Below are 24180 nucleotides of genomic sequence, written 5' to 3'. Positions count from 1 at the left end.
GGGGAACATCCAGCCATGCAATTTGGTTTTTTTTTTTATTCCCAAGCTTTTAAAGCTCTTAAAATCCACTTTCTACAACAGCTGTCTGAATTTGCTGTCACTATTCCCCCCCCCACCCACCCAGGATGTCTATGGACCACTACAGCATCTCTTGTCTTGTGATCTGGTCACAAAGTGTGCAGCTTACTCAGGGTAAATGAGAGAAGAAGAAGAAGAGGAGGAGGGGGTTTCTTCTTCTTCATCATGAAGCTTAACCTAACCAGGCGTTTACACAGAAGCTCTGTACCTAGACCATAATCCAATCTGACATCGCTCTCATTTATGACACAGCATCTCTTTAGGGCTGTAGAGGCTATATACTGTAGGAGCAAGTGGACTGGAACTACCTCGCTTTCTTTGTGATGTAACTAATAAGTTGTCCAGTGTAGAGTCGCCTCTGTTGTTTGAATTTTTCATGCTGTATTATACAAAAAAACATTTTCTTGTCATGTTAAGGCCACGTTTTAATATTTTAGGAGAACAATTTAGTGAATTTTTAGTTCAGTGTGAGTACAATGTCTGTACTCGTATTTGTGGTTTAAAAGTTGCTCAAGAGCTATAAGTTAGGCCATTATCTATTCATCTTCTGATTATTATCTTGATTTATTATTCTATAAGACGTCAGAAAGTAATGAGAAATCATCCGTCACAATTTCTCACAAGCCAGGTGATGTTATCAAATTGCTTGTTTTGTCCGACCGACAGTCTAAAAGAGCCTAAAAGATATTCAGGTTTCTGTCACATAAGACGAGAGAAAAGCAGAAAATAGTCACAATTTAGAAGCTGTAATAAGGCAGTATTTGGTGTTTGTTGGGGCTGTCAGTCGATTCAAATATTTAATCGGGATTATTCGCATGATTGTCCATGATTAATCATGATTTTTTATCTGCTCAAAATGTACCTTAAGGGGAAATTTGTCAAGTATTTGTGAGCAAATATATTTGCTTTATGCAAACGTATGTATATATTTATTTTTTGAAATCAATGAACAACACAAAACAATGAGCACGTATTGTCCAGAAACCCTCACAGGTACTGCATTTAGCATAAAAAAATATGCTCAAATCATAACATGGCAAACTCAAGCCCAACAGGCAACAACAGCTGTCAGTGTGTCAGTGTGCTGACTTGACTATGACTTGCCCCAAACTGCATGTGATTATAATAAAGTGGGCATGTCTGTAAAGGGGAGACTCGTGGGTACCCATAGAACACATTAGCTAGTATGACATGTTGGTACCAATGGATTCCTTAGGTTTTCTAGTTTCATATGATACCAGTATCTTTGCTCTAGCTTTAAAACAAAGCCTGGTAAAACCCGGTAAAACCTTGCGTTAATGCGTTAAATAAATTAGCGGCGTCAAAACAAATTTGCGTTAACTTTGACATCCCTAGTATTTGTACTTGAAATTTGACTGAAGCGATTAATAAATGATCAAAATGGACAAAACGGCCAGAGTATAGTAATAGTCAATCGACTACGCTCCTCTTCCATAAACAGAGTAGCCATCAAAAAGCCCCTGTTATGCAATAATCATTTATTCAACTCAATGAATGAGTTGAAACAATACACATGTTTAGGTGTTAATCTGCTGCGCCTCTCATGTATGTGAATACAGCCTGGAAGAAAGTCCCCCACTTGACAAAACAATCTCAACTCAAGGACCAGTTTCTCTCTTGTTCCGGAGCTTTTGACTGCATCACATGGTCATCATGAATAGATTGTTGTCTGCCAAGTCGTTGTGGATTGATTGACCTTTTTTTTCATTGAGGACATTTTGACTTGTCACATCAGGAAAAGCTGGTGTAAATAGCAAAATGAACGATGGCTGAATTCCATTTAGACGCTTCAGTTTCAGGTTCCTGGTACTGCGCACACTGGCTCCCTGTCACGACTTACTGGGACACTTGAATAGAACAGAGCCGTCATTAATGTTACGAGTAACACCTGTGCTTTTTCTACTATGACATGTCAAACTGTCTGCTGTGAAAAAAGCCCAATTAGTGGATTTTTAAGTCACGTAAGAGGTGCTCAGAATCATGAATATATCTAGAGTAAACCCTGCTGATGAGGACTGTGTGATGCAGTTGAAAGCTCCAGAACAAGCAGGTAAGTGGACCTTGAGTGGGCATCATTTTGCCAATTTCCAAGTTCCACACGGTTTCAGTAAACCAGTTCAGTATCGCAGAGCGCATATCTTCGTCCAGTTAAGTTCCTATGCTGTGATATTGCAGAAACATCTTTTGGCCATCTGTTATGAAACCTGTGACTTGACTTGAGGCTGATCAGAGAGCAGAGAGCTGGTTATGGCATTAGGCTGTGCAGTTACATGGTGGTTTTGTTTGTTTTATTATTTTCTGTGTGTGTGTGTGTGTGTGTGTGTGCAGATGTAACTGTTTTCTGTAGATTGGTTATCACATGATTTGTCCTTTTTAAAAAAAAAGAGAGCCTACATTACTGCTGTCATACACGCTCCGATGAAGGCTTCATGCGGAAATGCATCAGCAGATTTGTCAGCCTATTGATTGCAAATGAATTGACCCTAAAGATGATAACGTGGGGTGATTCTTTTGAGGTTTTTGTCCTCTGGAGTGCTGCCTTTTTTTTTTTTTTCTTGACGTTGTTTTTCAGAAATACAGACCGTAGGCGGCAGGGTGCTCTCTGTGGCTATTCAAGCTATCCTGGAAGCAGGAGGTCACAGGTTCACTCAGGGTTGCACCAGCTATTTGTTGATTTCTTGCTAAGTTTGTGTGTAAAGTCTCTCCTAAATTCTTGGTTATGTTGCTTAGAAATATTTGTAAAGCAGTCAACAGTCACACAACTGCCTACATTGTAGGGAGTCTAGCAATATTAAAATGACAATCCTTTGTAAAGTATGACATTGTTTCATTTATACATGGAGATTTTCAGAGTTAGTTGTGTTCATGTAGTTTAGAATGAGCTAACCTAACTGATGCTATATAGTCAATTAGTCTAACTTTATTAGCAAAGAGTTTTGCAATTTGTGGTCATTGTGTTATTCTTTAAATGTTTTGATCAAGTGTCAGGTCAAACAGGTTGACCATATTTCATATTATACTTCTTTTACTCTTCAATTTAAACAGGTCGTGCTGTTTATTAGCATATTAATAACTTGGCTAATTTGTAACTTATGAAGAGCTTTGTGTTGAAATGTCCTCAGGGCTTTGATTTGATTGTGGAAGCGGAAACAAATTTCTAAGTGGAGGCTTGTCACAGTGGTGTTTTTTTAGGAACCGAAATCTGCTCTACTGTTCCATGAGCTTGGACTGAAAGTTTATATATCGTTATGATGAGAAGAACTGAGTCTGGAGACGCATTGTAAAAATGTTTTTTCAGCCAAAAACAGCCTTGACCGGAGCATGTCGGTGTCACTATTGTAACTTAGTGATTGTATCAGCTCCTCCGCTGCTTGATTCCATCTTTGATGAAGCTTTGTGAAGAAGGCCTAAACCAGTGATCCAGTCAATAGCAAAACCGCATGTTTTTCACATTGGACTCCTCAGATTCATCTCCACACCTTGCCGGTCCTATGTAACAGGTTGGGATTTGTTGTCATGGGAACTGACCAGGTCAGCCCTGAGTAACCGAGGGGGTGAGTTCAGAGAAGGACATCTGTGTATCTGTGTGTGTTTGTATTAGTGTCTTTTGTTGTCTACATTTGTTCACTTTTTCTTTTCTTTAGACGCTGAAGTGAAGGTCCAGCTATCAGCTTCAGTTCCTCACAGTATTATTTTCTATTCTATTCTATTCTACCTGCCACGGCAATGAAAACTAGGGCTGTCCTCAACCAAAGAAATTCTTAGTCGACTAACACTCATACGATTTGGTTGACAAATCGATTAGTTGATTTCATTGACAGACCTACAAAACTGAGTTTCTCCACAAAGAATCACACAAAAGCACCTCTTTAAAGTTTGGTGACAACAAACAATTCCTGGTAGGTCTGTAGGCACCGGCCAAAAAACGACTTCCAAAAAACACATAGGTTCGATATATTTGAATATGTATTTTTGCACATTATGTGTTACGTTATATGACGCTGTGTCTTAACAATGTGAGACGAACGATCGTCAGCGTCAAAATCAGTTTAATTTCATTCTTTTCTATTGGAATGTCCGAACTGTACGGGTCATATTGAGCTGAACTTTTGTCGGACGCCCTGTTTCTATTTTATTCCTGTTTTTCCTGTTTATTCCTGTCGCTCGCTTTGAAAGCACCGCAATGGACGATGAGCGGCCGATTCATGAAGTTGAAACAAGTAGTTATCTATTCGATACCTCTTCATTTCACAACAAAAACCTAAATAAGAGCCTAAAAGTTTTCCTACTTGCTGTTGGCGAAGTCATTTCTAGTAAATATCACAATATAAAACGTGTGTTTTGTTAAGCACTGAGCTCACAGCTGATGGGTACGTGGTTTGTATTAATGCCTAACGTAACGCTTGCATCATTAGTTCTGTGCCATCATTACAGTTAATGTTGAATTATTCCTCGTTCAGCTTGACCTAACGTTTAATTCCATTTTTAGTTAATGAAAGTGACGTTGTGTGACCTCCGTCATGTGGTGCGGCCCAGGCCCACGCAACAACGAAGCAGACAGACGAACAGCGGTAGTGCTGTTTGCACAATGAAATATTCATTTTCATATTGGAAAGTTTTCTTTTACAATTCAAATTTATAAATTCGTTGACAGCCCTAATTCCTTAGCATAGCTCCACTCAGCTTCAACGTGACTAGAGGTCTATTCAGCAAAGCGATTGAAAACATCCCGGTGGCCTCAGGAGAGGTAAAGATGGCGATCATGAACCACAAGGTTCCCGGTTAGTTTCCTGCCATCATGTTTCCACTATCACAACCTAATAACAGGCACAAAATACACACCATCTCCACGGGGGCCAGTGCTGTTTAAAGAAACACTTTGACATTTTGGTAGATGGTTGACAAGCGGTGATGACTCCAGAAAGTTGCTGCTCCCGGCCAAGAAATAGTCCCGCACGTAACCCCGCATTAAAACATAAAAGTTGTCGTTTTTATGCTTTGGTTTTGTTCAGATTAAACAAACGAGATACAACGTGATAATCAGTGAGCTTTAGAGGTGCTGGCAGACAGATTTTGTTACCTTTGGACAGAGCCAGTCTCACTGTGTCCCCCTGTGTCCTGTCTTTGTGCAAAGCTGAACTAACCAGCTATACTGGCTGTAGCTTCAGATTGAACAGATAGACATGAGAGTGGTATAGATCTTCTCATCTAACTCTCTGCAAGAAAAAACAATGAGCCCAAAATGTCAAACTATTCCTTTAAGGCATTGAAGTTGTCTTGTAGTACCAAATAGGGGAACATTAAGTAAAGCCTATGCAACAGATAACGTATATCGGGAGGTTAAATACTCCAGCTATTCACTAAATAACGTTACAAAAAACATCCAAGGATTCAGGTTGATTAAACCGACAGCCATTGAAAGCTTAATTGGACAGTAGTGGCCTTAAGCCTAATGTCCCACTGATGTTTTAAGCCCAAAAATAATTACACTCATTTAAATAAAACTGTCTTTAAAACCCCTCACCAAATCCTCATCGCACTCCCTCTACCCACAATCCTTCTCCCAGCGAAGCCTTCCTTCCGCCGAAGCACTTCATTTATTTCTTTGCTCCGTTGCCAAATGAGCAGCTGGATCAGAGAGCGAGAGACGGGAGGGAGACACAGAGACAGAAGAGAGAGAGAGAGAGAGAGACATGATGATGTTTCCACTGTAGTCTATGGATTGTAGCTACAGACGGGACTTTGTTGTAATTGCGTAACGCGAGTGCAGCCTGCAATGCTAAGAAACAGCCGACGTAACGCTGGAGGAGAATTCCTCGAATGGCTTTCAGCCTCCGCCTTAACGTGATAATGCTTCTCCGGCGTCGGGAGTGGCATCAAATACCTCTCCCGTCTGCGATGTGTCTCGTTGATTTCATCTGTCTCTTGTCAATTTTGTCTGGCAAAACAAATTTACAACAACCTTTTTAAAACAAAGCAGGGTGCACTTGTTCTTGGATGAGAGAAAGAAGAGCAGAGAGGCGATGTGATATCAGACTTTTAAACAGTCCAACCTCCTTCAGATCACAGACAGCTGAGAGGCAATTTAATATCCGAATGGGCAGAGCTGAGTAGAGAAGGGTTGAGCGCGGAGAACACTGGAGTTTTGTTCTGATTAGCTCTGCTTTTACTCGCCTCTCTTCTGTTCTGCCTCCCTCCGCTCGGCTCTTTTCATCTTTTGTTCTGTTCTTTTTTTTTTCTGCCGGGTTCTGTTTTCAGCTTGATGTCTTTGTTGCGTCAGTAAAACGCCTGCACGAGTCCACCCGCTTCATTAGGTGGAATTTGTCAAACACAATAATCAGATAACAGTATTGACTGATCCCTCAATCATGATTTCTAACATAATAAACATTGAATAGTTCTCTCTGTAGTGAGCTGCAGCTTAAGATTTCAGACACTTTCATCAGGTGTAGTTTTGCATATATCTTTTTGAAATAATATTTTATTTCAGAAAAAGAACGTCATTCACAGATATTTAACATACAGCATTTTTTACTTTCTAGCACCCCCCCACTGCCTAGACGAAATAACATAAAATAACAACAATGATGGTTCAAAATTGAGTTGTAAGATTAAAGAAATAAAATAAAAAATTTAAATAACAAAATAAATAAATAATAAAATAATAATAAAAATTAATAATAAAAAAGCCAGCAAACACAAAATGAATCAAATAAAACATACATACAGATTAATTAATTTAACATTTTGCATAGGAAAAGATACATATACATTCTTTGAAATATAAACATATTTGTGTATGTTCAAGTAAATAGGCTTATTTACCATCAGTTATCAACACTACAGTCTAGTGTGTAGAGCGCTCAGTGAGCGAGCAGTTCCTGTGCTGGGCTAATCATAACCAATAAAATGAACGTGTCTGCCTAATTTTGGCAAAAGGTCTTAAGCCTTTCAAAATAAGATACTAAAGGGTCCCTATTTTTGGATTGACCCCGGAATAACTGTATAACTGTAATTTTGACATCTAAGGTGAAGCATAGCAGTGCAAGTGGCACACTTCTTTTATTTGTTCCATTGTGGGAAATAAAATGACATAACACAGGCTTAGTAAGATACTGAATTAACAGGTCAGGTGGTAACATTTTTAGCCATGCTAGCGTCATGGCTCTAGAGATGGCAATGTCGGTCGATCCACCACTTTGATCCAGAATGAAAACTCAAAGACTTTGGCGATCCCTGACCTTTCCTCTATAGCGCCATCCTGAGGTTGACATTTGTTGTTTTTAGTGAGGTGTGTCATCAATTATTGGATGAATTGCAATGAAATTTGGTTCACACATTCATGTCCCCCTCAGGAGGGATGCACCGATCTGACTTTCTCAATTCTGATACCGACACCTGGGCTTCGGGTATCGGCCGATACCGTGTACAGATCCAATACCAGTGTTTAATTATTAAGCTGTATGCCTCACTGTGAAGAATGATCATTCTTTTATGTGTAACATTGCTTTCTTAACTTTGTAAAACAAAATGTAACAAATAAATACCCCCCCTCTCTCTCTTTCTCTCTCTCTCTCTCTTTACAACCACGAAAATCAAGTAGACTAAGAAACTGAACTAAGAAACCGTGCTTTGTCTATCGATTTCCTCCGCTCACTTTCAGTACTACGGACAGCGCCGCACCTACACACAACAAACAGCGCTGTCCATGGTCAGTCAGCGGGAGTCAGTGACACCAATTATCGTTTAGCTCGTTCCTACAAGTTTTGAGAAAAAACACAGATACAATTCAGGCTTTTAATATTGAAGCTTCATCTGTCTAAACTCGTAGTCTTGCTTGAAAAATGTATTGTTCATGGAATCTACTTGTTCCTGACAGGGCGGCACGTAAAAATCACCCAACAGGACCATGAGACTTATTCCCATCGACTTTAAACTGAAACGATGTCATGCTCATAAATTACTTTGGGAAAGTTGGACAAACATTTAATCTTCAAGGCTTAAAAATTAATAATACAAACCTTCATAATCAACATTGTTGTTTGAGATGTCCTGTTTTACAGTTTTTACGGACGCTACACAGACAACAGCTTGGAGTTTTATGGCCGAACTCACGGATGTTAATTAGCTCCGGATGATTAAATTTTCCAGCGACAGATATCATTGTAGCTGGTGAAATCAACAACCACCAGCTAAAACTCTCAGCTCCTCTGGCTTGTCAAGACGACAGGATACGGTTAACTAAATGCAATTAGGATTAGAAAATTGCACTCTTTCAAGTTGAGATTTCCATATAAAAACAAGTCAAGTAGTCATCCAGGTTGGCTGGCTGGATAGATGACTGGATAGATACATTGGTCATTCCTCTCATCTCTGTCGGTTTGTAAGCAGAGGACGACAGTGGGGGAGGTCAGAGGTCACAGCCACTCTCATTTACCAATCCTCTCCTGGCTTCTCTTCTCCTATTTTCCACTATTTATTTGCTCTTTACTCTTTCTCTCTCTGTCAGCGGCAAACTTGCCTTTCTCTCTGTGGATCATATTTATAAGTAAAAATATAGGCCTGTGTATTGCATTTGCATCAACAAACATCTGTCAAAGTGGCTCACACGCTCCCCCGGCTCAATGTAAACACGGTGCCGTCTCAATCCTACCTTCAGGCAGGACAGACTCATGATTTAGGCGGGCACCTCTGACAGCCATCGATCATGTAATCTACACTTTGGCCTTGAGTTATCAGACCCATCTGGGACAAATCAGAGGTTATCACGGGACAGCTTTCTGCTGCAGGATCCACTTCGAGCCGCGGTGTCTTCTGTGGCTTCGCTGAAGCAGATAAACACGGAGCAAGTTTTTAAATCTGACTTTCAGTTTTTCACCTGTCTGTTGTTTGTAGAAGTTGTGATGCTCCTTGTTTGTGTTGCAATAACTTTGTGCCATAAAGCAATCCTGCAGATATACGATAACATTTAAAAAAAGCTAGCTGCTATTTGCTCTTCTGCAGTACAGAATGACTATGGTTGGGTGTATCCAACAAGTAATGATGATGTTGATTGATTAATCTATTGAATATTTTCCAGATTCATAAAAAAATAATTGCGTAGTAAAAGAGACTCACAAGGCACAAAATAAACAAGGCAAGTTTATTTATATAGCACCTTATTATACACAGAGGTCATTCAAAAGTGCCTTACAGAAAGAAGAAAAGAAAAAAATAGAAGTATAAAATTAGATAAATAAAAATACAGACAAGTTTTATAAAAGTACAGACAAGTTTAAAAACAAATTAATAAAATACTATAAAAATAGTGAAGAATGTGGCTCATTTTGTTCAATTTATAACGATATAAAACTGAGTAAATCAGAAAATCATAATTTTTAAGAATTTAAAACCAGTCAATGTTTGACTTTACACTACTAATAAAAAAAATCTAAACATTTTTTGTTTTGTTTTTATTAATCGAGTTCCAGCACATGAATAACCAAGCAGAATAGGATTAAGAATAGTGACATCATTTTGCTGTGCTAGAGCCAGAAAAATTGCCAAAAATGGCAACAAGCATGGATGAGATTGAAGCATTCATACAGGTTTTTTTTTTTTTTTTCAATTGAAATTGTCATATTTCTTCATTGGACATGACATGCATTAAGTGACTGCAGCTTCTGTGTCGATTGAAAATGACAGAGATGGGATGGATTCATCGGTTAAACCTCGCCTCCCAAAATAGAAAATGGGTAACATAAACATGATGTCAAGCTGAATAATGAAATGAAAATGAAATGGCAGTTCAGCCAGATTTTCAGGCTACTCATGACCTTTCATCAATGTAGCAGTGTTGTAGTCAAGAGCTAAACCGAGACCAAATCATTGCCAGTGTATCGAAACCGAGACCTTGAGGGGTTGATACCAAGTCGAGACCAGACCAGTGCGAGTGTCTTCATGACACACTTATGATAAAATTGGAACATGCAAACCTTACTGTAGGACCTCCTCAAATTGATCTGAAAGATCCACATTCCCATTAAAACAAACGGATTCTCCTTCATTCACCTCTTTTATTGCCATATATATATAGTGTATGTGTGTATGTGTAAGTGTACCATGACAAAGGTCTTGATAAAATAATCAAATCCATTGCAGAGGTAAATTTTACATGTGGGAATTTTTCTTTGTTTTCTATGAGCAAACACAGCAATGATGTTCACAACTGTACTTTAGTGATATCCCTGCAGTTGTGGTCTTGAAATAAAATCTCAGGTCCGCTTTGTCTGAGCCGAGTAAAATGTGGTCGATTCTGAGACAAAACTGAGACCATCGTAAAGTGGTCTTGCCCCATTTACCAAGGCTGAGTCCTTACTGCACTGCCCACGGTTTGAATCCATCTGCGACCATTTACTGCATGTCACCCCTTCTCTCTCTCCCTTTCATAACTAAGACAAACTTGAGACAGATCTCGAGTACTAAAACGCTGCTTTGTAGCCTAAAGTTCCCCATTATTATCATTACTTGAAACTGCAGTAGTCTTGTTTATTGACAGTAATTAAACTTATGTCATAAAATAAATTCATGTCAAATATAAGCCATAGGACAGCTATGGGTGTAAACAGGTGTTTTTTCACTCACACATATCACTTCAGCCCTGTCAATATCATTTATTTCCTTTTGTCTGATGTTTGTTTTTTCACTCACATGACTGCCACTCACATGTTTTTCTGTAAGGATGAGGGACGAACTCAGTAAACTGCTGAATCCAGTCAGTTAATGAACACTGAAAGGTCAGCGTTGTGGAGGAGCTGATTCATTCATGACGCACCATCATGCGTCTCCACAACGGCGAGACTGAAGCTCGCTCGCTGGAAAAAAACCCAAAATCATTCCATCAGTGGTCTCAAACTCAGTGACTGGGTGGTGTAATATAATATAGGTGGTTACATAACACACTGATGATGCATTTATGAGGTTAGAGCACAAAAGAGTTTGATTTTGACAGAATAGCATGCTCAAAGCTCAGAACTAGGGCTGTCAAAGTTAACGTGATAATAACTCGTTAACGCAAATTTGTATTTAACGCCACAAATTTCCTTAATGCATTAGGACAACATGTAATTTTTAGGTTGTAGCGGGCTCAGTTTTAAAGCTGAAGGAGGCTAAATAAGGCTCCAAACTTGCACTAAATTGTGGTGAGGAAAAACTGGCATGGCCATTTTCAAAGGGGTCCCTTGACCTCTGACCTCAAGATATGTGAATGAAAATGGGTTCTATGGGTACCCACGAGTCTCCTCTTTACAGACATGCCCACTTTATGATAATCACATGCATTTTGGGGCAAGTCATAGTCAAGTCAGCACACTGACACACTGACAGCTGTTGTTGCCTGTTGGGCTTGAGTTCGCCATGTTATGATTTGAGTATATTTTTAAGCTAAATACAGTACCTGTAAGGATTTCTAAACAATAGTTGTCATTGTTTTATGTTGTTAATTGATTTCCAATAATAAAAATATACATATATTTGCATAAAGCAGGCATATTTGTCCCCTCCCATGTTGATAAGAGTATAAAATACTAGACAATTCTCCCTTTAAGGTACATTTTGAACAGATAAAAATGTGGGATTCATTTGCGATTAATATGCGATTAATCACAAATAAATATTTTAATCGATTGACACTTAACTCAGATGTATTTAAGTTAGTAGCTGATATCTACAATTTTAAAGTTGTTTACGATTTTACACACCTTAAAAAAAAACAAGCGGATTCAGACTACCTGAAATGGAAATTGTTTGAGTATTTTATTTATTTATTTATTGAGTATTTGGTCTAAGAACAGTTTCCCAGAGCCCAAAGTGACATTATGAAACATCTTGTTTTTTTCTGACCAACAATCCAAATCCCTAATTTATTCAGTTTATATTCAGAGGACAAAGAAAACAACCAAATATTCACATTTGAGAAGTTTGAACCAGTGAATTTCTTTTGACATTTGTGCTTAAAAAAAATAAAAATAAATAACAATTAGGGCTGCAACAAACTATTAATTTCATTATCGATTAATCTGTTGATTATTTTCTGTTTTAATCGATTAGTTGTTTGGTCTATAAAATATCAGAAAATGGTGAACCCAAGATGACGTCCTCAAATGTCTTGTTTTGTTCACAACTCAAAGATATTCAATTTACTGTCATAGAGGAGTAAAAAAACCTGAAAATATCCACATTTAAGAAGCTGGAATCAGAGAATTTTGACTTTATTTCTTAAAGAAATACTCAAACTGATTAATCGATTATCAAAATAGTTTGTGATTAATTTGATATTTGACATCTAAACGATTAACTGATTAATCTTTGCAGCTCTAAAAACAAGAGAAACAATCATTATGTCTTGATCCACTAATCGATCAACCGATTAGAAATTGTTGCAGCTCTATTTTGAAGATGAGAAAATGTGGGAGCAAGATTATATTTGGATGTCTGATATGTTTAAAATGTCTCTGAGCTTCGGTCTCAGTACAAGGGCAGATTATATTATTTATCTTGGCTGAAACACAACAGACAATGGTAGAATATGACAGTAGGTCATTTTCTGTACAATATGTAGTATCGTTACCATCATGCCCTGCTTCTTAGTGACGTGACCCAGATCCTTCGTAATGACAGTGTGTAGTGTGCTCTGTCTTTGTCCCTCTGTTTCCATCCTTCTTCTCCCTCCCCCTTCCCTCTCTTCATTTTTATGATATCACTCTGCTGGGGGTTATAAATCTTCAGCGCAGACCCAACTGGACGTGTTTTTCTTTGAAAATTGATTTGTAGTGTCGAAAAATGTTTTTTTTGTAGATTTAAGATTAACTGCAAAAGCTCTGACTACATTTTAAAATTGTAAATAGAGATAAATAAGTCAAAACGTGTAATTTTATGAGACATGCTGCTTTGTGACCTCTTTTTGTGTGTAGTGAATGTAGATTTAAGCTACTTTTTCTAATACATTAGACGCACACTGTTGAAGCTGGTAGTGCCGAGCCAAAGATAACTTCTGTCCGTCCCACTGTGCGCCGGTTGGCTTGTGGGAGATGAACTCGCCTACAGCGAGATGTGCCGGAGCCATGAGAGAGCTCCGAGGCTCCACACTATCAAGTGTAGCATGGCTAATGCATTTTTGATAAGACCGGGAGGGCTGGGTTGTAGGTTAAAACGCAAGAGGCCCGGGGCTCAAGAGACACAGAGAGAGTGAAGGAGGGAAAAGAGAGAGGAGAGAGAAACATAGAGAGTTACTTTGGCTGTCTTCATCCAGCTAAACATTTTGCCTTTATACCAGGACTCACTATTCATACCATAACTTTCTGTCTTTTTTACTGGCTACTTTGTTACGCTCAAAATATGTGTTTAGACCTGCAATAACAATTTAACAACACCAACATATTTTCACCTTTTAATTGTCCAATACTCACTCTCTTTTAGCTCTGTTTTTGGTCTCCACCAACTCCTGAGGGAAACATCTGTCTCTTTAGCTGCTAAATGCTCCACTATGTTCACCAGCTGGTTGCTAACTGTGTTTGTCTGCTGTTTGATGCTGGGCAGGTAGTGTACAGTGAGTTTTTAGAGCGTTTTCATTGAAACGACTAACTGGTATGGCCGAAAATTACGTTATGAGAGCGAACCAAAACAGCCAAATTACAGGCTGGAAAATAATGAGAACAACAACAATGAGTTTAATGTCGTTATTAAAGCAAAAGTGTGACACTTTTGGAAATAAGGTTATTTGCGTTCTAGTGGGGAAAGCCAGTCTGTGCACTAAGTATGAAGCTTCAGCCAGCAGCCGGTTAGCTCAGCTCAGCACAAAGACTGGAAACGGAGGGAAACGACCAGCTAATAAAATGCGTCTGCCAGCAACTCTAAAGCTCACCAATTACCATGTTATATCTCTTTTGTTTAAGCAAAATGTGAAAACCACATGTCGCCGTTTTACAGTCGAGGTTATATGCCGGACAATCTCTTGACTCTGAGCAGTTGCCAGGCAACCGGAGGAGACTCCAGGAAGTGGCTGTGCCGGGCCGAGTGGCCAGCTGTAGCTTCATATTTAACAGGGCAGGCAGAAGAGTGGTATCGATCTTTTCATCTAACTCTCGGCAAGAAAGCAAAAAAATCCAATTTCCCAAAATGTCAAACTATTCCTTTAAACTCTGTAGGTTCATCACTAGTGACACCTTTACACATACAAGTAGTCATATGATCCACTGTTAATATGAAAGTATTTATTGAAGCTTTAAAGGAACCATGTGTACCATTTAGGGGGATCTATTGGCAGAAATGGAATATAATATTCATAACTGTGTTTTCTTTAGTGTATAATCACCGGAAACTAAGAATTGTTGTTTTCTACCGTAGCCCAGAGCGAATAAACCAAACACCGGCTCTCAATAGGGCCATTCACGTTTTCACTTCGGCCACCCTAGTACTCCTATGCTTGGCACACGGGAGAAGTTTCAGTTGGTTGCAATCTGCAACCTCACCGCTAGATGCAGCCAGATCCTACACATTGCACCTTTAATGGCTGAAGGAAGATAATATATGTGGTCAGAAGTAGCTGTCACAGCTGTAAGACCAAATAAATCTTCACATGAGGATGAAAGTGGGATTCATTTATTTGTTGTCTTCCACATCAGTTGGTAAAGATAAGTATATAAAATAAACAAAACAAGGCATATAGCCTGAGGGCTCCGCTGAGGACATATGCTAACGTTGTGCTAAAGAATCACTGTGAGATAGAGACTCCGGATGTAGCAGGGTGTGTGTGTGAAGCATCTCAATGCTGCTGGGAAAGGACAGCCTTCTGCTCGGTTGCATTAAACCTTATTATAAATGATCAATGATGATGTTACTGACAGGAAAATCAGGCCCTGTGTACAGTCTCATATTCTTAGTTTATTTGACGAGCTCAGCTCTCTGATGCTAAATGGATAGAAATACATTATGTGGAGGAGTCGGCCTCAGGCAATACAACTGTATTACTTAACATTCAAACAACTCATCTTCAATGCATCCCTCTGCAGCTATAAACTGATGTTTTCAGTTTGTTTGCATCTGCACCTGATTCACAGCTTTCACTCATCCTGATGCTCCAGTCCCCGTCCTTTCGTCCCTCTCTGATCTTCTGCCATGTGCTTCAGCAAGGTGACCTCGGTTAAAGCCACGCGTGTCCTTGCGTGTCTGCCCTGCTGAGGTGCCCTTGAGCACGATGACGCTGGTCTCATAACAGCTCCAGTGTTGCTCTTCTGTGCTTGAACCTCCTTAGAGAAATTATTAAAAGGCCACATAACCCAAGTGTGAAGGTAATTCTGTGTTGGATGGTGTTGGAACCTGTGAAATGTTGCGTTACGTGGCTGCGACTCACCTGGTAGGAAGGCGGCCTGATGCAATTAGAGGTGTTAGAACGGCTGAGAGAACGGATGGATTTTGTAATAAAAGGAAACAGTGGTAGAATGTGTGTGAAGACGAGAGAAAACCGGAGGTGTTTTTTCATTATGATTATGCAAACATCAGACTTATCTGGAATCCGCCAAAAACCAATAACTGCAGTGAAAAGCAGCCTTTTGTATGAAAGATGCCAATCTGTCTGCTCTGGCTTTGATAGGTCCCATCAAAGCAGTGATGCTTTCATATATTAAAGGAAATGAAACTAAAGAAAAAAATCCCTGCTTGTAGCTTGTAACTTAAAGAACTGATGCATTTCCTTTTACATAACTAATCTGAGTCTTCTATGGTGCACTGCAGGCAGCAGAGTTGCAGCATTGCCAGCAGGAATAGAGATAGTAATGTCACAGTGTCCCTGCAATACATAATGTAGCTATTATTGCATATTTTCTATGGTCTGTTCTAGAACTGAAACGATTAGTAGATTGACAGAAAAATAATTGGTAACAATTTTGATAATTGATTAATTATCTCCGCCAGGCGTAAGCGTGTGGGGAGATCATGCGTCTGGTCATGTGTGTGCTTATGTGTGTGTGTGTGTATCTGTCTGTCTGTCCACGGCTAATCTCCCATACCACTGGACACATCAGCCTGATATTTTTTGTGCTCATTTATGACTGTATGCTCAAGGACCTCTCGTGGTTGCAGTGATTCACACTTTTTAAAAACCTAATTTATTGTCTGTTTTATACCGTCCTTGTCTGCTGACTTCTCACTCCTCTTAACCGGCTGGTAGGGGCCACAAGTGATCAACAACTGCTTCAGTAACAAAAGGCAGTGTGCAATTAGCTAGGATAAAAACATGCCTTACCTAGTCTGTTGCGGGCCACATTTTGGCCTTTGTCGTAGCTCAAAAACTGACATCCATAGAAAAGTCTGGTCTCATTTTAAATCGGAGCATCTGCAGATTAATTTCATACCCGATATGTTAGGATCCCCTAAAGTTGGGCATGATACCAGTCGAATAAATCCCTATTATTGTTATCTTCGCCACCATCTTGACTAAGGGAGCCAGGAGGAACTATTGGGTGAGATTCAACTCTTCTTTATTTGGGAGGGGAGATTGAGACACACCTGGCAGAGATCTGCTTTCTAAGTGCACTTTTCTTGTTGTTTATGTAATATTGCCACCAAAAAAATGCCAAAATCCCTCTAGTTCCAGCTTCTCAATTGTGCATCAGTATGTGCTGATGAATTTCCTTGTTGTCTTTAATAGTAAACTGAATATAATATGGGTTTTGGAAAAGTCAACTTTGGCTTTAGGAAGTTCTGACATTTTATTGACAGATCAATTAATTAATAAAATTAAAAAAATCGATAACGAAGGTAATTGTAAGCTGCAGCCGTATAGTACTGTATCATATGGAGACAAGCTAGTAGGACAGCTATCATTACATGCAGTGTTTTCATTATTTTCAATACATCTGCTTTATTACATTCAGCAGTTGGCATGTTACAGAACATTTGGGATTTTGTTAAATATTTGGTCTTTTCTTTTTGTTTATAAGAACATCCTGATTATAGACATACTGTACACTCATCTTAATGATACAAACTGAATTTAAAAGGTGCACATCTCTCAAATGCGTTCTGGTGATTCCTTTTGTGTTCCTGTCCTTTTGGAGAATTTGAAGCACGGCTGCATTTTTGAATATTTGACAAGTCAAGTTGCTTGTTTGGAATGAGAGGTGGCCCTGCACAGATATAACTACTACACAGTATGAGTGGAAAGAAGAATTTAGAAATCGTTTAACTTGCACTTAAAGATTCCTCGCCTCCACACACTGACATTCAGTAAATCAGAGCTTCGCTGTAGACTGACTGGACTGAACTCGGGTACTTGTGACTATAAAGTTACCGGTTAAAATTCCCCAGCTTTGCTTTTGACCCTTTGACCCTGCATATACTGTAGCTGAAGCTGAACTCAACCCACAAATGCATCAGTGGAGCTGACCAGTGGTTAACAGTGGAGGATAAAAAGTCTCCAGAGCAGCTCTGCACTTAATGCTACAAACTTTAAATAAAACCATCATTGGAACAGACTGGGATGATTGCTATTTATTGCTATAAACGTGGGCGTTGTGACGTTTGTGATGATAAAACCACTGATGTGACTGTGTGTAACAGACATTTCAGCTCAACATCTCGATGTATTGAGTTGTCCCTTCACATTAAACGCCCTCGGTTCAGTCGCAGACCATCTCTCCTTCCAGCATATGCCTGCTCTAGACTCGATGAATTATGTACCCTCACAAATTACCAGTCTGGCCACCCGTCTGGCAACCAATTAAAATTTTAAGATACAGATGTTGTAGACATTCTGCGCGCTTTAGTTGGCACTTCATCTGAATGTGCTTTTTGATACGTGTGTGTGTGTGTGTGTGTGTGTGTGTGTGTGTGTGTGTGTGTGTGTGTGTGTGTGAGTGTTAAGTCTAAAAGTGGAGGCATCCGTTACGTTTATGTGACAAGAGCAGGAATTATTAAACAAGTACAGTGTCTTAAAGAGTTCCTTTAAAGCCCGCAAATGTGCATGTGAACGTAGAAGTGTTTCAACCTATATACTGCCACTTAACGCCTTGATTTGACTGACTGCACTTTGTGACAGATTGGTTTGAACATCCACACACTGTCGCTGAATCGTGTACATGTGTTATATCCGTCTAGTTAATCTTAACATCCGTGTTCTTGTGTAGCGTTTCAATGCTAAAATGACATCAAATTCCACTTAGGTCGGGAATCCATCTACTGTATGGTGTTATTGAGGTCTGTGAGAGTCACATCTGTAATTGTGTACAAAGCACAGCCTGAAACCACAGTACTACAACTAAGCCCTGCAGTGTTATTAAAATGTAAATTTCAGGGCTGCACCTTGAAGGATGAACTTGGCAAAATAAATAAATAAATACAAGTTTAACATCCCAAAGGGCATTTTTTATTCTTAAAGTAAGAGTTATCAGAATGAGAAGGGAAGCTAATTTGCATGCCAATAACCTATACTAAATGTTGTGCATTTTTAGTAACAAACATTTCATCATACAAAGAAGAGGCAACATTTAGATTTGACCTTTTTATTTCAATTGATTCAAATATTTAATCGCATGATTGTCCATAGTTAATCGCGATTAATTGCCAAGTATTTGTCAAGTATTTAATACTCTTATCAACATGGGAGTGGGCAAATATGCTGCTTTATGCAAATGTATGTCTATATTTATTATTGGAAATCAATTAACAACACAGAACAATGACAGATATTGTCCAGAAACCCTCACAGGTACTGCATTTAGCATAAAAAAATATGCTCAAATCATAACATAGCAAACTGCAGCCCAACAGGCAACAACAGCTGTCAGTGTGTCAGTGTGCTGACTTGACTATGACTTGCCCAAAACTGCATGTGATTATCATAAAGTGGGCATGTCTGTAAAGGGGAGACTCGTGGGTACCCATAGAACCCATTTTCATTCACATATCTTGAGGTCAGAGGTAAAGGGACCCCTCTGAAAATGCCCATGCCAGTTTTCCTTGTCAAAGTTTTTATAGTTTAGAGCATAGATTAGTCTCCTTTCTGATGAGGTAAGACATGGTTACCAATGGATTTCTTAGTTTTTTCTAGTTTCACATGATACCAGTATCTTCACTCTAGCTTTAAAACTGAGTCTGCTGCATCCTTCGGAATATCGATTACATTAATACGTTAAAGAAATTAGTGGTGTTAAAACAAATTTGCGTTAACGCGTTCTTATCGCATTAACTTTGACAACCCTACTTTTTATATTAGTTTTTCAAACATTCAAAGCTCAGTTCTTTGGCCTCTGGCTTTAAGAGATCTAAAATATTAGTTTTCAATGCCATATTTATGCACACTTGATTTTCTTAACCATAAAAATAACATTTCAACCCACCGATTGGCAAGTTGCACGAATGCTGCGGTGATAGAATCCGTAGTTTGTCGCGTGTACGTCAAGTGAAACATATTGTCTGCTGTCCGAATGCCCTGTTGTGCCCCAATAGCTACAGTATTTCCCTCCGCTGACTGGCGCTTACTGAACATTCTGTTTATTTTCTGATGACAAATACAGTACAGTGCAAAGAGAACATTTTTGGAAATGTACAATCCCAGTACATCCTGTCACCGCTGAAGGCAACAAACCTGAAAAGGTGTTAAAACTTTCCCCTGACGGCACATTTCAAAATATAAATCCAAAAGTGCAAAAACAAAGTGTCGGTGGGTGAAACAGGGAACAAAAAATTATCAAAATGTTTGCATCATGTCTCACTGACAGATGCATCACAACATTTCCCCTCTGACTGTGTGCTTGCATGGATGTTTTTATGTTGTGATGAATATAGCACTGCACACATGGAAAGCCAGAAGGCAGCATTTGTAGAGTATTTGAAAATGTTTCATAAGGGCAGCAGTCCATATTTAAAATATGAGTTCAAAGAGCTCATTTGGCTTGTAGTAGGAACTGAGGAGTACGATGATCACAGCAACACATGAAAACAAGAACGTGGCATTAACATTGAAAGATACTGGCAAAAATGAAATAGAAATGACAGTCTGTTAAGTTTGATGTTTTCCCTGTCAGTCTTTTTCCTCTCTTTCTGAGGTCAGTTGATCCCGTCTGTTAATATTCTATTAAAAGCTTTAGTGAATCAACATCTTAAATTCTGGTTGAAGGGGTGCTTGAAACACTCTACTCTTTTATTTTGTACACAGCTCTTATGTGAAAACTTGCCAAAACATCATCCTCCTAACTCGAGATGTTCTGTAGACTTTGTAAAGAAAGCTGTCACATTTAACATAGTCAACATCAGCGAGTAAGCACGCTGCATTTCTTTCAGAAAGATCAAATGCCGAGCATTGTGTGGGTGAAGTGAGAATCAAGGTTACAAGTTTAACAAATACCAACACAAGTTACTAGAGCCCAAAGTTATTTATTAAAATTCTTTATTTAATTGCAAATTAAATTACAAATTGCAGCGATACCAAACAGATAAAAGCAGCAGGTCCTCATAATTGAGAAGCTGCAACCAGCAAATGTTTTTACTGCATAAATAACTCCAAATTTGATTTGTATGTTGTCTATCAGCCAATCAGTTAATTCACTGACGGTTTCAGCACTAATGACACACTGTGTTAGTTCAGGCAGAGCACTGATGTTGCTTTCTCATTAGCTGATTAGCTGATTCATTCATGCTCCGCAATCACTGGCTGTTTGACAACCAGCTGACTAGTTACATCCAATCATATTCATACAGGTGTACAACGTGACCATTATAACATCATACCTCTCACTATTACTCTATTAGTTAACGCCCTGGTTAAACAGAAAATTTACGTTTTTATGCTTCAGTTATTATACGGATTAAACAGACAATAATGTGTTAAAGAGGATCATGTGCGTTTCCCCTTTCCTTTAGTGTGTTATATCATCTTTTTGTGCATGTAAAAGGTCTGCAAAGTTACAAAGCCCAAAGTCCACGCCAAAGGGAGTTACTCTCCCCCACAGAAACACTGCTCCTGAACTGCCTGAAACGCCTTGATTGAAGTCCCGCCTTTTCTTCCTTAATGTGGTGATGTCACCAAGTAACACATTTGCATAATAGCTGCCTAGTGGCTAGTTTGACACGCCCTCAAACAAAGCTGGTTAGAGCGGAGCTGGAGCAGAGTCCGAAGAGTTTGGTTTGGTTGACCAATCACAACAGAGGGTGAAATTAGGTGTTACAGCAAGCGTTTTTTTAACCCTATGTAAACATGTTCTAGTATGAACCAAAATACAAGTATGACCCTGAAAATGAGCATAATAGGTCTTCTTTAATTAGTGAGCTTCTGCTGGTAGGTGGATTTGTTTTAACCTTTGGACAGAACCGGGCTAGCTGTTTCCTGTCTTCAGCTCCATATTTACCACACAGATGTTAAAGTGGTATCAATCTTCTCGCAAATCATTGATCCCCCAAAATATCAAACTATTCCTTTAATTATTATTTTTTGCTTTAAAGTTTTGAAGTTCTACATTACATTTTAATTCAAGTTTGATTAATTAATTTGTAATATCTTTTTTTAAATTGGTGATGAATGCTCACCTTGGTGAGGTGTAACCCATTACCTCATGATCCCACTAGCTCGCTGTGACTACATCCTCTTTCACATTCTCTCCATTGCAGTATTATAATTAATTTACAACCCATTGAACAATGAGTTAGCACGGTTGTTAACCTCCGTGACGGAGGCTGCACTTGCTGCAGATTAGAGAGCCCATTGCTCTCTGTGGTAGGGGGAACAGTGAAATCCTTTCAAATTACAAAGATCGGCCACATTGGGACCTCTGGTTTAACTGGGATGAAACTAGGAGGTGTGACAAAGTATTGTGTCCTTTATTGGTTTAAAGTGTACCTTTACATTTTAGCCCCATTCTTCTACCGCTCCATCATCATTGTTGTTTACCATCTCTTTGATTTCCTGTTACCCTTTCCTTCTTTGGTTGTCCTCTGGACTGTACAGTCTTTCTTCTACTCATTTAGAAACAGCCTTGAAACTTAATAGAGACAGAAAAGGTCAGTTGTATTCCATTTCACATATTTTCATAGCATTTCTATGTGGGTTCCTTGGTGGACATGATATGACGGGGACTATCATCAAATTTATTGCTGTTGTTAAAAAGGGAGTTACAGGCATCCTTGAATAAGCTGGTGACATAATGGGTCTATTTCTCTCTGTCGCTGTGGCCATCTCTGTCTTTTCTTCTCTCTCTCCATGATTTACAAGCTTCAAATACTTCATAGACTCGTCCCTGACTTTGTTGGTGACATTTATATTTTGAGTTGAAAATGAAAACACTCGGCAGCGCCTTGTATACAATCCCAGTGAGATGTCCCATTGAGATAGGGAATAAAGGCAGACAGGAGCAAGTGAGAGATTTCCTCTGCAACCTTTTATTGTCTTTTGTTTCGGTCTGCTGACCTTTTTCAAGACAAAAAAAAAAAAAAAATCAAATCCCAAGATAGAACTTGTTGCCTTGAGAAAAGTCAGTTGAGTGAAATGTCAGCAAATAAAGAAGCCGAGGTGCAGATGGATTTAGTCCCGATGTGTGTTGTATCTACATTGATCTCTGATAAGTCCTGTGCGGCTGGTCATCCGCGGCAAAATAGGATCTCAATCCTGTATACATCTTTTTTTTTTCTTCTGTTTCTCTGCTGCTGATTTTCAGCAGAGCCCCGCTGTACTATCACATGGTTCACCACCTGTTGGACACCGAGGGCAACCCGCTTGCCCCTGAGCTCTGTAGCTGAAGCAGAAAATGGGGCAAGACTCTTCTGTCTGTCTGACTGATTATCTGTCCTCCTGCCTCACTACATGTCATGAATTCCCTCCTGATGCATTACATGCCAGCCTGTTTAGTCACTGAAGAGCAGCACGGCTGGGAAATAAATCCTGACCTGCACAAGCATTATAGTGCGACTGGTGTGCGGCGTCCCGGTCAGCAGAAATCCATCTCATTAACTAGCAAGATTCACACACAGAAACACACACACACACACACACACACACACACTCAGTCTTGGCAGTCTCAACTTTGCTGCCCACAGACAAAAGACAGACAGCAAGAAGCAGCCAAATTTCAGGACAGGCAGCAGCCATCAGCTCAGTCACTAAACATATGTTTCAATTTGCTGCATTTTGCCCCAACCTGCCTCAACTAGCGACATAGAAACTCACCCACAGTAACCAGTCAAACACAGATCTTAATTTATGCTGCATTTTACCTCATTGGGTTTAGATGTTTTTGGACAGTTTAAGAGCTGAGCTTGGCATAATTAGAATTTTTTTTTTTTTATACAATATAGAATTTTGGTACAGATACCAACTTGATGGTACCATGTTATATCGTATACTTTAAAGGTTCTCTATAGGATATTCAGAGCATTAATATAGCAGCAAATTAGCTATGTAAAGATATAGAGGAATAACATCTACCAGAGCAGAGAATGAAGTCACTCTCCCTCTGTGTTTGTCTCTCTGTGCTTTCTTTACATAGCCAGACCGGCCGCGTTTGTCAGTTTTGATGGACTTGGATTCAAGCTCACACTAGTCTGCACCTTCCTGAAGTTAGATTTTAGATTTGAATGTAAGTCAGAAGCTATCTGATCATAGAATAAGCAAAGGGAGCTATGAATCAGACATTTAATCCCAGCTTTTGGTAGTTGACAGTATAAAATACTTGGTGTTACAATCTTTCAAAGAGGTTTGAGGTTTGATTTGAGTATTTAACATTCAGGCCAGGAGCCAGTTGCATAAAAATAGACCTAGTCTTAAATATAACTTTAAGTCAGACTTGCTATAGACACCTAAATGTACATGTTGCATAAAGCTTCCCTATGAGTGACTAACTTCTGATGCCTTCAAATGAAAACTCGTGAGCTTGTGTGTACAACATGGGAAGTCGTGTACACGATATACTTGGTGTTCAAGTGGTTAAGTTGTAGTAGAACACTGCTGCTAAGCAACGGCAATATTCACATTACGAAAATATACGTCTAAAATTACAATATATTAACTTATTATGTACCGAAAAATTAACTTCCATGACCTCCGGCATATCTGACAAC

General features: G+C 39.1%; 1 protein-coding gene across 1 annotated transcript in view; it reads left to right on the top strand.

The window, feature by feature from the left end:
- b4galt2 (UDP-Gal:betaGlcNAc beta 1,4- galactosyltransferase, polypeptide 2) overlaps positions 1-24180 on the top strand; it is a 196585-nt gene that overhangs the window by 799 nt on the left and 171606 nt on the right. The window lies entirely within an intron of this gene.

Source organism: Sebastes umbrosus, chromosome 12, assembly GCF_015220745.1.
Source record: "Sebastes umbrosus isolate fSebUmb1 chromosome 12, fSebUmb1.pri, whole genome shotgun sequence".
Lineage (NCBI taxonomy): Eukaryota > Metazoa > Chordata > Actinopteri > Perciformes > Sebastidae > Sebastes > Sebastes umbrosus.
This window is presented reverse-complemented; position numbering and strand designations above follow the sequence as displayed.